The sequence below is a fragment of the Drosophila serrata genome, unplaced genomic scaffold (assembly GCF_035046125.1).
Source record: "Drosophila serrata isolate PLE 108 unplaced genomic scaffold, ASM3504612v1 contig_362, whole genome shotgun sequence".
Classification (NCBI taxonomy): Eukaryota; Metazoa; Arthropoda; class Insecta; order Diptera; family Drosophilidae; genus Drosophila; species Drosophila serrata.
This window is the reverse complement of record NW_028257260.1, coordinates 2,535,299-2,547,382: the sequence shown is the minus strand read 5'-3', so window position 1 is coordinate 2,547,382 and position 12,084 is coordinate 2,535,299. Positions and strand designations below refer to the sequence as shown.

The following is a 12,084-nucleotide window of genomic DNA, read 5'->3' as shown; positions in this document are numbered from 1 at the left end:
CTTGTATATTTCTGGGCAAGGTTGTACCTTACACAGATATTTATGATTTATTTTGATTATAGTTTTTTTTATGGAAAATTATAAGTATCAAAAGTATGTACAACAAACCTATAATGATTGTTTTAGTTTTGTCTTTACCAAACTGTTAGTAAAAGTGTATTATAAATAGTAAAAAGGGTATCAAAACAAAAGCACGTGGACAAAGAGTGCAGTTGTTAGAACGAGAGGTGTGTTTTAACAGTTCTAATAGAAATACCAATGTCATAATAACTCTTCTGGAAAAGAAGAGAGAGAAAAAAATCATTGTACCATTAACACTCCGTCCCAATTAAAATAGTTCCGTTGCTTACTATCTCTCAATTGGCATTTCTGCTTTACCTTTCATTTGTGCAAGCGACTGCTCTCTCTCTTCTTGAAAACGTGAGCATTAGATGCAGGGTATGCAGGGGAGTGTTGGACGGTTTGGTTAAGGCTATGGATTACACATGTAGCAAACAATGGGAATAAATAAGAGAGAAATAATAATAATATAAGAATAAAACGCCATTTGGATAAATATTTGCTTACCTGGACATGGGAATATTAAGACAATAGCTATTTGTTTCAGGCATTTGTACTGATCTATTTTAAATTCGTAGCAAGTATTGCTACTGATATCAATATTAATAAATAAATGATAAATTAGTTAATAAATAAATAGTATTTATTGTTTTATAGGTATGTCAAAATTTACAATATTTTTTATATGATAATGATCCAGATATATTTGACAATAAATAAATCACAGCGTACTTTCCCTAGCTCATATAACTCTAAAGTTATTTTCCGACATGCATTGTCCCCTAGCCTATATGAACCCATGCTTGAAAATTAAACGGTATTCGAAGGCGATGCATTTTGACGCTTATAAAACAAACACACAGCCACACGAGCTGGCGAACGCGGTCGGTCACACATGCGAGCGCGACAAAAAATCAAAACAACAAAATCCACGCTGGAAACAGCTGCTTTGGCTTGGCATTGAAATCGGCGAGAGAGGAAGCGGGAGCGGACTGGGGAGCGACATGGGGGCGAGAGTGCAGGCCGAGAGCGAGTGTGCGAGCGAGCGAGCGAGAGGCGCCACTGCGGATGATGATGATGCGAGGCGGCTTGCACGAAGGCCAAAAAGCCGAAGAATCCCGAGCCCCAAAGCGAACGGTTCATGTGGTGCCGAACCGGTTTTTGGCGCTACATTGGCGCCTCAGTCAGTGCAAAACGAAGCGCTGATGTTGTTAGTTGTGCGAGCTTTATACACCGGTTTATCACAATATTCCCGCATTTCCAACGCAGCGTTTAGCGATTTTTGACGCAAAATTCAAAGTACGTAAGCCGAGACCGTGATTTCCACACAAAAGCGCGTTTCGAAAAAATAACACAATTCAGAAAAGAGCTACATACTATATAAAAATAGAAATTAAAAAAAAGAAGAATACTAAACGTACAATTAAAGTGCTAATGATTTGGGATTTTTTCTCACAAACGTATATTCTTAATTGTGTTGTATTATTTATCATATTTTTGTTCGTGTGCCATTAAGTCATCTTTCCAGCGAAAAAGTGTTAAACAAAACAAAATATATAAAATAAAAAAACCCAAAGTGAAGTCAACGTGAGACCGCCTACCGTTGTTACTTATTACTGTTGTTGTGCTCAATTAAAACCTATTTCGTATATAACAATTTTTTTCAAGTGTGTGAGTGTGAGTGTGTGATCGTGATCGTCATCTCAGCTTATTTTTCTCTTTCTTGTTTTTTTTTTTCTTCGCTCTTGCTGATTAGCAATTCAAATGGCAATTGTTGCCGATTTTATTGATTGATTTCGATTGCAAATAATTTAAATGTTCAAAACAAGCAAATGCATAAGCAAATTCAGGAAATGTTCTCAATTCTGGAAATAGTATGGAAGATCTTGATCGAGATCAAGGGAATGTCATTGAACTTGGGGAGTAGAATTAGGAGATTGAAAAGCTCTTTTGACAAATATTCGGTATACTTTTAGAAAGTATATTAAAGGGTGCTAAAAAAAAAAAACACTTAGAATTTGAAAACTAGTAAGACAGTGGACCTTAAATATTTTGTTGAATACTTCTAAACACCTTTTGTAACGAATATCAAAACCCTTTGAGTTAGAGATAGTTTGATTTTGGATTCACCATTTATTTTATAATTATTTAAAGGCGTATAAAATTCCTTAATTGCTTTTTCTTCATTCAATTTAAGTACTTAAATAAAAAAATAACTAATGATATCAAAAATAACTGAATAATAAATTCAAAAGCAGAGACTAATTTTACTGAAAGTGGAATCAAATACGTATCACAACATATTTTGTATAATTGATGTTTCTGTAAATTATTATAATAACACTGTTGGTAATATTTCTTAAATATGAATATGTTTATGACGTGACCATGAAAGAAAAATAAATTTGCAAGTTAGAAAGTTTTTAAAATCAATTTATAAATAAACCTTCTTGACGATTTTAATATCGGTTCTGTTAAATTTGAATAAAATCAGTTATTTGTATATGAATGTTTGGCGTCTTAACAGTTTTCAATGCTTAAACAATTTTTATAATCCTGGTTCAAATTATTGAAGTTTATTATATTTAAAATATTGCGCTATTTAAAATAAATTTCTCTAAAGTTCAAGCTAAACATTGACCAGTTAAAAAAAATCGTGTTAAATTTTCCATTAAAATTAAACATATAAACTTGACAAATCTCCAAAATTTTTAAAGTGTATTTCTCAGTTAAAAGTTAAAAGTTGGAAATGAAAATATAATTCCTATAAGCTTTATTTTCACTTCGTCTGACAATTACTCAGATTTCGCCTTTGAGCTTTTTTGTTGTTATATACAATTCGGTTATTTATTTATTTATATTTATATATTTTTTTTAGACCGACTTGTGTTACGCCACCTAATACAATAATTTACATGGCTAATAATGCCTTTTCTTACGCCTGTGAAAGTGAGAGGGGATTCCCCCACACAGACAAAAAAAACTCCCGGCCAACATTCTGCAGGCACTGCATATCGCATCTTGGTCGGCGAACTATAAACATTAAATAACAATAATAACAACAAGAGAGCCGGGCAGAAAGTTGAAGCAGTTTGTCTAAGTGGCTTGGGGCTTTTGTCAAAGCATGGAAAATATAATACAATAGAACGTATATAGAAGCCACAGCAACAACAGCAACAATAATAACAACAACAACAACAACAACAATAACAACAATAATAATAACAACGAGAGTACGTCGCTGTTGTTAGCTCCAAAACACGCAACAGTCCGTCAGAATAAAGTCAGGCAGGCAGGCAGGCATCGTTAGAGACCCCACAGCCTTCCCCCCTCCCTTGTGCATCTCCCCCCCCCCCTCCAATCTAGGATACATATATCCCATATTTCCATATATAGTCGTATATAATACCCCCCGCCCCGTTAAACATCGCGTGTTCCGGGGGTCCCAGCATGAAGGACCCTCTCCAAAACAAAAAAAATAAAGGGGGGATGCCAAGGGTCCGACTTCAAACAGCCAAGGCTCCAAAGCCCAAACTCCACTTTTCAATGGAAAAATGCACTCGGAAAAAATTATGACAAATATGGCTATGTTCGATGTATTATAAAGATCAGTTTAGGATATATAATATATATATTTAATTAGTTTTTTATAAACCAGAAAGACTGTATGCTACAATTGAGCATTTTAACGAAAATGCAAAGCAAAATACAATTGTTTATATAGATAGTTCACTTATTATTCAAACAAATTCATGGTTAAATTTCTATAAATTATTAAAGTAATTTATTAGATTTATATTATATATAAACCAAATAATGAGCCTAGTTTCAAGGGTTAAATTTTCTAAAAAACATTCACAACTTGCTTGGAAAATTACTCCTTACTCTCAGTGTTTGCTCAAACACTTATACTTATAAGCCTACACCACATATGGAGTACACTTTTTTTTTCTATAATAAAATTTTCTATATTTTTTTTTCCTCCTCCTTCATATTTTTTATATTATTTTGTTTTTGTGTTTTATTCTTTATTTTTTGCTACCGCCGCCACCGCTGTGCAACGTTCCCGTTCTCCAAATCCGTGCCCGTACTTGCAACTGAAGAGTAGGTCAGGTCAGTATGTGATACTATTTTGTTGTACTTTACACATAAGAGGGGAGGAGTAGGGGGAGGGGGGGAGGGGACTTCCGGGGATTTGTGGGGAGGAAGGGAAAGGCCCCCCCCTGATGCCGTGTGTGTGCGGCAGGCTTATTAATTTACTGCGACTTTTGTTGCGTTTGTGCTGCATTTCAACGGGAAACGTCTCGGGCTTGGGTCGCCTTGTTGCCGACAAATCAATCATGGAAACTTGTTGGGGAAACTTGAGAAAAGTCGGGGAAACTCAAGGAAACTCGAGGAACCCAAAAGAAATCTAATGGAAATCCGGGTTGGTAATGCAAAACGCTTTTGACTCAAGTCGATTCCGTTTAAAATAACAAATCTATTAAGGAGTTACTGGGAAGAATTATTAATTTGATAAATTAATACATAAAAATAAAGCTAGTTTATAAAAATTATTATTCTTAGATTATTCATGAAACAGAGAGTCTCAATTATTTATTTAAATCTTAGTCATAGTAAATTTATTAACCATTAAAAAGCTCTACGTTTTAGGTAGAATATAAATTGAAGTGAAATAAGTTTGCCTTATAAAAGATCTTAAAAAGCTTTGTCTTAATTTATATTAATCCTATAATAATCTAGTTTAAAATTTCTGTGAAGAAATGTCAAGTTTTAAAGAGCCTATTTATTAAATATAAAAATTAATTCAAGCTACTTCAATATCAAGTACAAAGCCATACTTATTATTTGTTCATCTATTATTTAATCTTTGCTTATGAAATGAAAATAATTAAAGGCATAAAAAACTATTTAATGGAATGAATATAATGCTTAAATTACATATATATATAAAATGTTAATAACTAGCAGGACAAAATATTCATTTTTATAAAAATAACATTCATTATGGAAAAAAATTAATGGTATTTTCAATAGTTATTCCCATAAATAACAGACACACAGCTAACCCGTTTTACCTCCCGAAAACAATTAATTATTTTAATACCAAAAAAATAAATAAACCAAGTATGAACAAATTCAATTAGACTTCTTCTAACTATCGACCAGAATCAATGAAATAATGATTCCATAGCCGAAAATTATATCGCTATTATGCAAAACGAGCGGCAAAACTTTTGCCCAGCCTGGCTCAAACTTTAGCAACAAATAATAATTTCTATGAAGCTAAGTTATATTCGATTATATTTTTCCTAACCCAAACCCCACACGCATATTATTTGCAAGTTTTTTTTTGTGCTCTTGGAACGAGAAAGTTTTGCTGACTCAAGCAATTAGCCGCGATTGAAAGTTGTGTCTACTTTGGTGGAGACTGAAGGTGGAAAGAAAAAGGTATAACCATTTGTGGCTAAAATCTCAGATCTCAGATTTTTTTGTTTTTCGGCGCGACTGTAAACGTATTTTAATAATGCAAACATTGGGAAAACCGCAAGAGGCAAGAAAAATCTGAAGAAGAAGGAGATGAAAAATCGGAAAAACTGAAACAAACAAAATGAAAAATAACAAAAAAATATATATATTCAAATAGAAAGACAGAGAGAGAGAGAGTGAGAGAGAAAGGGGAAAAACAAAGGCTCGAAGCGCACTTTTGGTTGCTGCGACTGTCAAGCCAAATGCACAGAGACAAAGGCTAAAAACTGGTGAAAAAGGGGTGGAAAAGGGGTGAAAATTGGGGTTTGAGAATAAGGGAGGTCAGTAGTAGTAGTAGGGGGGATAGAGGAGGCTTAGAGGCACCAACTGAGGTGGAAATGTTGCCAGCCATGTTGCACGTTTTGGCCAAAAAAAAATAAAAAAAATTCTAACGCTTTTGAGAGTCGACCAAGAGATATCCCATTTAAATATACTTTGCTATTTATAAATTTAGAAAATGTATGTATAGTTTCTTTTAAGAAAAGAAAGGAAAACCATTAAATTAGTAAAGAATACGTTTGAAGCTTAATAATTACTATTTATCATTGTTTAAAGAAATTATTTGGAGTGTTAAAACCCTTTAAAATGTGTCTAAAAGTATGCAATGTTATATTTCTACGAAGTTGAATTTGGAAGCAGCATTTGTTTAAAAGCAAAACATACCTAAAAGTGGGCAATGATATATTTTTACAATGTAAAATTATATAGCATAATCTTAGACACATTTTTAAGTAGTTTTAAAAAGTCCTAGTGATTTCTATAGCATCTTCATATAACTTTTATTTAGAATTTTTTTTTATTAAGATTATTTATAGATTAGAGACGTATAACATTTCAGTACAGCTGAGTTTAGTTTAAATATTTTTGTTCTTAAAAATGAGTTACATTTCCAACCAATATACATTGAGTTACATATTTCTATGACCTTCTTTGGCTGCCCACTGTGGCAGTGGCAGTTGGCTGTCGGTGTCCTGCGGTCTTTTTCCGTCCAAAAAGCAATGTTGGTAACAATGCGCTGCAATATTTTCAAGGTCTCCGAACTGCGGCAGGAGTAAATCATAGGCACAAAGACAAAAGGCTACCAAGTACCAAGGAGCCTTGAGATAGAGAAGGGCTAAGGACAAATCTTGTGGTCGGTCTGCTGAACTCAGCCTCAAGGCCCAAAGAGTCTCCTTCAAAAAAAAAAAAATAGCAAACTCAGGCAAATACGAAGGATAACGAAACGAAACTAAATCAAAGCAAAAGTCTGGCAAATTAAATAATCAAAAACAATTGCTGGAGACGAGGGCGCAAATTGGATTACGTGTAGATTGGTTAAGAAGCCGCAAAAACACAGAGAAGACGCAGCTGAATATACCTATATGTACTCTATATATATATATATATTTATATCTCTCCGCACACTTTACTTATATATACTTGTGTATATAAAGCGGAAAGAGCTGACCCTAAAGGTTATCTTCGCAGAGCAGTCTTTACGATTTCAGTTCATCTTGCGGATTATTTCTATTCGTACACATTATCTCCAACACTTTTTATATTTCTATTTTTCTGAGAGAGATACAGAGAGAAAGAGAGAGAGAGACGAAGGGCATTTCAATCATTGGTTTATAATTATAAAAAGCTTTTGGCGTCTACAACGCAAAATATGAAAAATTATATAAGTATTTATATATGGGAATATTTACTTGTTTTCGATTGTATGTTAATTTATATACACATACTATATGCTTAATAAATGGGAATTATCATGAATGGATTACAGAAATTGAGCCTTAGGCAAGCTTTTATTTGTAATTTTTGTGTCTAGCATTATTTAGAGTTTTTATTTTTGCTCTCAAGGTAATTAAATTTTGATTTAATCTTTAGTTTTGTCTGGATAATATATTTGAGATAAGGTATGATTTATTTATCAAGGTATCTTTAAACCCTTCAAAATTTATGTGTATTTAATAACATCTGAGCTGAAACGTATAAATATACGTATAAATATGCAGTAGTTAAAGTTTTATATTAGAAGTTTAAACCACAGCAAAGATTTTTAAGTACAAAATTCTTAGAAAACAGCAAATACTAAGAATAACTGAATAATCCAAAATGTATCCCCAAAATAAGAATTTGAAACTTTCCTCCACTCTTAAAATTATATTAAAATAACATTAGTTTCTTCTTGAATTGCATTTTTCTACATTTCTCTTTTAAAATGTTTACTAAATTCATGTTAAATATCAACTTCTGATTATCAGAACCATTAAATTAACATTTATTAATAATTTAAGTAGACCTTTTTTTTAAAGCTTTTAGATCTACTTGGTCCTTAAAATGCTCAAAACCAAATTGAACATTTGTCATTTCAATTCACAGACAGTACAATATTTGTTTATCATAAGCTACTTATTTGCATTCAATTTTCCCCAAGAGATTATTTTTAAATATTTAATAAACGAAACACACACACAGTTGTCGAAACGAAAAGAAATAAATCAAACACGAACAAAAATAAGAAAAGTTGTTTGAGTGATTTGATTCTTGACTTTTCATTTGCCAGCTGACTTGATTTTGTGGTTAGGGGGAGTGGTGGGAAACATTTTTGAAACAGAAAACGTAAATAAAAATGGAAGAGGGAAGGGGAAAAGTTTTCAATTTTTGAGTGGCCTCATCCTAATCGCCCCACAATCTGTGTCGTTGTCGATGGTTTGTTCAGAATCTGTGAAATTTGATGGTTACTGAGAGCGAGTTCTGTCAAATTAAAATCAAGGCAAGTTTCGGCACCGGAAGTGGCAGACACTTACAGGAAACAGTCAAATAGCAAAATGGCAAAAGTAACTGGATCCTGAATCAGTAACGTAGATTGTGAATCAGAATCTGAATCACCAAAAAATGAAATAGAAGCATTGCCTGCGGTCCCTGCGACGAAAAAGTTAACCTTGAAATGTTCTGCCAACTTTATAAACGGATGTGACAATTGAATTGTCAGCGTTGCAGCATCCGTGGTTGCCTCAGATTTCAGTTTTCGTTTTCGTTCTCAGCTCTCGGTTCTGGGATCTGGGATTTTCAGTTTCCAGTTTCAACTTTGACTGCAGCTTGCCGCCAAGCAGAAGCACAAGGCAGCAGCGAAATTTGTCATGTCATCTGGTCGGATTTGAGCCGGATTGGATTGCAATGGCAGCTTGAAGGGCGTGTGTCTCTAAGACACTGCTAGAAAATACTATATACATTTTATTTGAATTTAAATATATAGTTTTTTGAACCCAAAAACTTCAATGAACACAATTTAGAAGCTAAGAAAACGTTAAATTTATGAACTCTATAAGAAAGCAATGCTTTCATGAATGAGTTTAATAATTTGATTTCCCAATTCCTTATGCCTTTCTTTATTATTATTTTATTAGGGGGAATACATCGTAAATTTTAAATAAATATAAATAAATTTTATACATAATATATACATAACCTATATTTTTTTAACCAAAAACTTTAAGGAACACAATTTGAAGGCCAGTAGCAAAGCTTTTATGAGTGATTTCAATAATTCCTTTGGCTTTTTCTGTGTCGGTAGAAATACTAAGTAAAATTTAAACAAATATTTTATATATATAATGTAATCTAACTTCCAAGAATATAATTTAGAAGCTTAGAGTTTGTTGAATGCATTAAAACATTAAGAAAGCAATGTTTTTATTAATGATTTTAATAATTCCTTTGTCTTTTTCTTGATCATAATTTGAATGAGTAGAATACTAAGTAAATATAAATATATTTCCTATATAATTTAATCTATATTTTTTAAACCAATAAACTTCTAAGTTTTATCAAATTGTTGAATAAATTAAATCATTGAGAAAGCAATGCTTTTTTAAATGGTTTTAGGCTTCTATTGACTTTTTCTTGATCATGATTTTAATGAGTAGAAATACTAAGTAAATTTAAAAAAATATAAATATATTTTATATATAATTTGACCTTTTTTTTTTAACCAAATAACTTTTAAGAACGCAATTTATCAGCTAAAAAATAGGTCAAAATTAAATATTTGAGAAAGCCAGCGAATACTTTTATGAATGATTCTTTTATTTCTCTTGACCGTTTCTTAATCATAATTTTAATGAGTAAAAGTACTAAATAAATTTTAAATAAATATAAATATAATTTATGTAAAATACAACCTATATTTTTTAATCGAAAGATCTTCTAAGACTTCTAAAAACTTCTTCTTCACGAGTTATCAAATTGTTTCAAATTAAGTGTATACTCAAGCTCTCTATTATTTTACAGCATTATCTGAGTCACCCTTACTTTTCTCTCTGTGTACTAACCCCCTCTCCCTTCCCCCTCCCCCCCTGAAAGTACCCTCTCGCATTTGCCTTTTTCAATTTGATTCGTTTACAGATATAGCAAATATCCAAGCCAAAGTCAGTGGCAGTGGCAGAAGTAGTAAATTGTAAATAGTAGCAGAGCAGCAGCCACAGTTACAGTTCACTCGGACTCACTGTGGCCATGGACTGTCGATAGTTTTCGCATTAGAAATGACTCTGGCATCAAGGGGTCTCTCCCCCTCTCCCCCTCTTCCCCCCTCTCTCTCTCTATCTTTCGAGGGGTCAAAGGGTACGGTGTCTGTGTGTAAGCGTTCAGATAACAGCAGATATTGTGTGTTTGTTGATTTGTTTGCCTTCGTCTTCTACTTCAACTTCTTCCTCTCCTCGTTTTGTTTGTCGCAAACAGAGTGAGACAAATAAGATTTTTGTCCAATATTTAGTTGTCCAAGAATAATAGTGATGCTTTTCTACAGCAAAATGGAAAATAAAATATAACTAATTAAGAGGGAGAGTTTCATGATTTTGATAAAAGACAACAGATAAGGTTTTGAATTATTTTGTTTGTGTTTTAGTTTTGTGTAAAATGAAACACTAGACTGGTTGCAATTTTATGATTTACTTTTAGAGTTTAAAAGTATGGGTTTTGTATATTTTCTGAAAGATATAATTGCTATATTTTGTGTGAAATATAATTGCTATATTTTCAGCAAGAAATTGTTGCTATATTTTCTCATATTTAGCCATTATTTTCTTGATGGCATAAATGTTATACATTTTATGATTACTTTCACAGTTGTAAAATATATATTTTGTATATTTTCTGGAAGATAAAGGTGCTATATTTTATTTATTTATATAATTGCTATATTTTCTTACATTTGACGTTTATTTTTTTAATAGACTTCTGGCATAAATGTTATAAATTGTATGACTACTTTCCGAGTTTTAAAATATATATTTTGTATATTTTCTGGAAGAAATATTTGCTATATTATTTTCAAGATATAATTGCTATATTATTTACCAGTTATAATTGCCATATTATCTTAAATTTAGCCTGCATTTTTAAAAGAGATTTTCTGGCATCAAATTAAAAAATGTGGCTTATTTTGAATAGGTTTATAAATGTGCGAAAGATATTATTTTATAATAAATATAATAATAATAAATGCTTAAAAGCAGTAAAATATTGCCATATTTTTAGGTAATTTTAGGACGATTTAAAAATATTTATTTCATTTGTATTAATTTATTGTTAATTTATTTACAAAGTAAAATGTCATGGCATATTTTTTAAGTGTTGTAAAACTCCAAACAATTTCTATGGCACCCCCAATTTAAGCAAATAATGTTGTCTTCTTATTAAACTTTATTTTGTATAGAAAGAAAATTAATTTAAGCAAACACAAAGCTTAAATTTTCTTGTAATTTTCTTTGTGTATGTAAAAATAGTTGAAACTATAAGTATTACAAAATGCTTTCCATCACATTAATGATTTCCCCAAAGCATTTGGGGATCATAAGAAAAGTGTGACTGTTGTTGACTTTTGCATTTGCAACTCTTTTGATACAAGTAGATTCTTTACATCACACTCCAGAATCCTTTGGGGAAAACCAAGGAAAATATCGCTAACATATATATGAAGCTTTTAGGGAAATGGACTAAGACCAAGTGTGGAGAAAAAATAATGATACCAGGACTTAATCTTCACTTTCCAATTTCATAAATTAATGGATATTTGAAGATTCATTTTTCTTTAATAACTCCCTTTAACTATATGCATTTAAATAAGTTTCTGTTTCTTTCCTGCTTCTATAATTTACTGCCATTTCTTAGGCCTGCATTTTTGATGAACCTGAAAGCAAGACTTATAGTTCAATGATCTATGGGACTTCCCCCATCTGTGCCTTGCATTTCTATAAGTAGAGTAATAAATATTTTATTACAAACCTTCCCCCGTGCATATATGATAGTGGAAATCTGAGAGCTTATGCGAATTTCTCACGAATTGCTTTGGGTTGGTTTGTGCAATTTTTTTTTTTTTTTTTTTGATTTTGATTTTTAGCACGAAAATTTGTTATTGCAATCCTTGAGCTGAACCGCAGCAATTTCTCAACGCCTCATCCTTTGCCTCCTTCCATTGCCAAACGTTGTCTCGCGATGTGTCGCGGTTTTTGT

General features: G+C 31.9%; 1 long non-coding RNA gene across 1 annotated transcript in view; it reads left to right on the top strand.

Annotated features, from left to right (window-relative positions):
* Positions 1-934: 934 nt before the first annotated feature.
* LOC147642739 (uncharacterized) overlaps positions 935-12,084 on the top strand; it is a 77,413-nt gene continuing 66,263 nt past the window's right edge. Inside the window, exon 1 of the long non-coding RNA XR_015273101.1 lies at positions 935-1,359. This is a non-coding gene — a long non-coding RNA (uncharacterized LOC147642739). The remainder of the gene's footprint in view (positions 1,360-12,084) is intronic.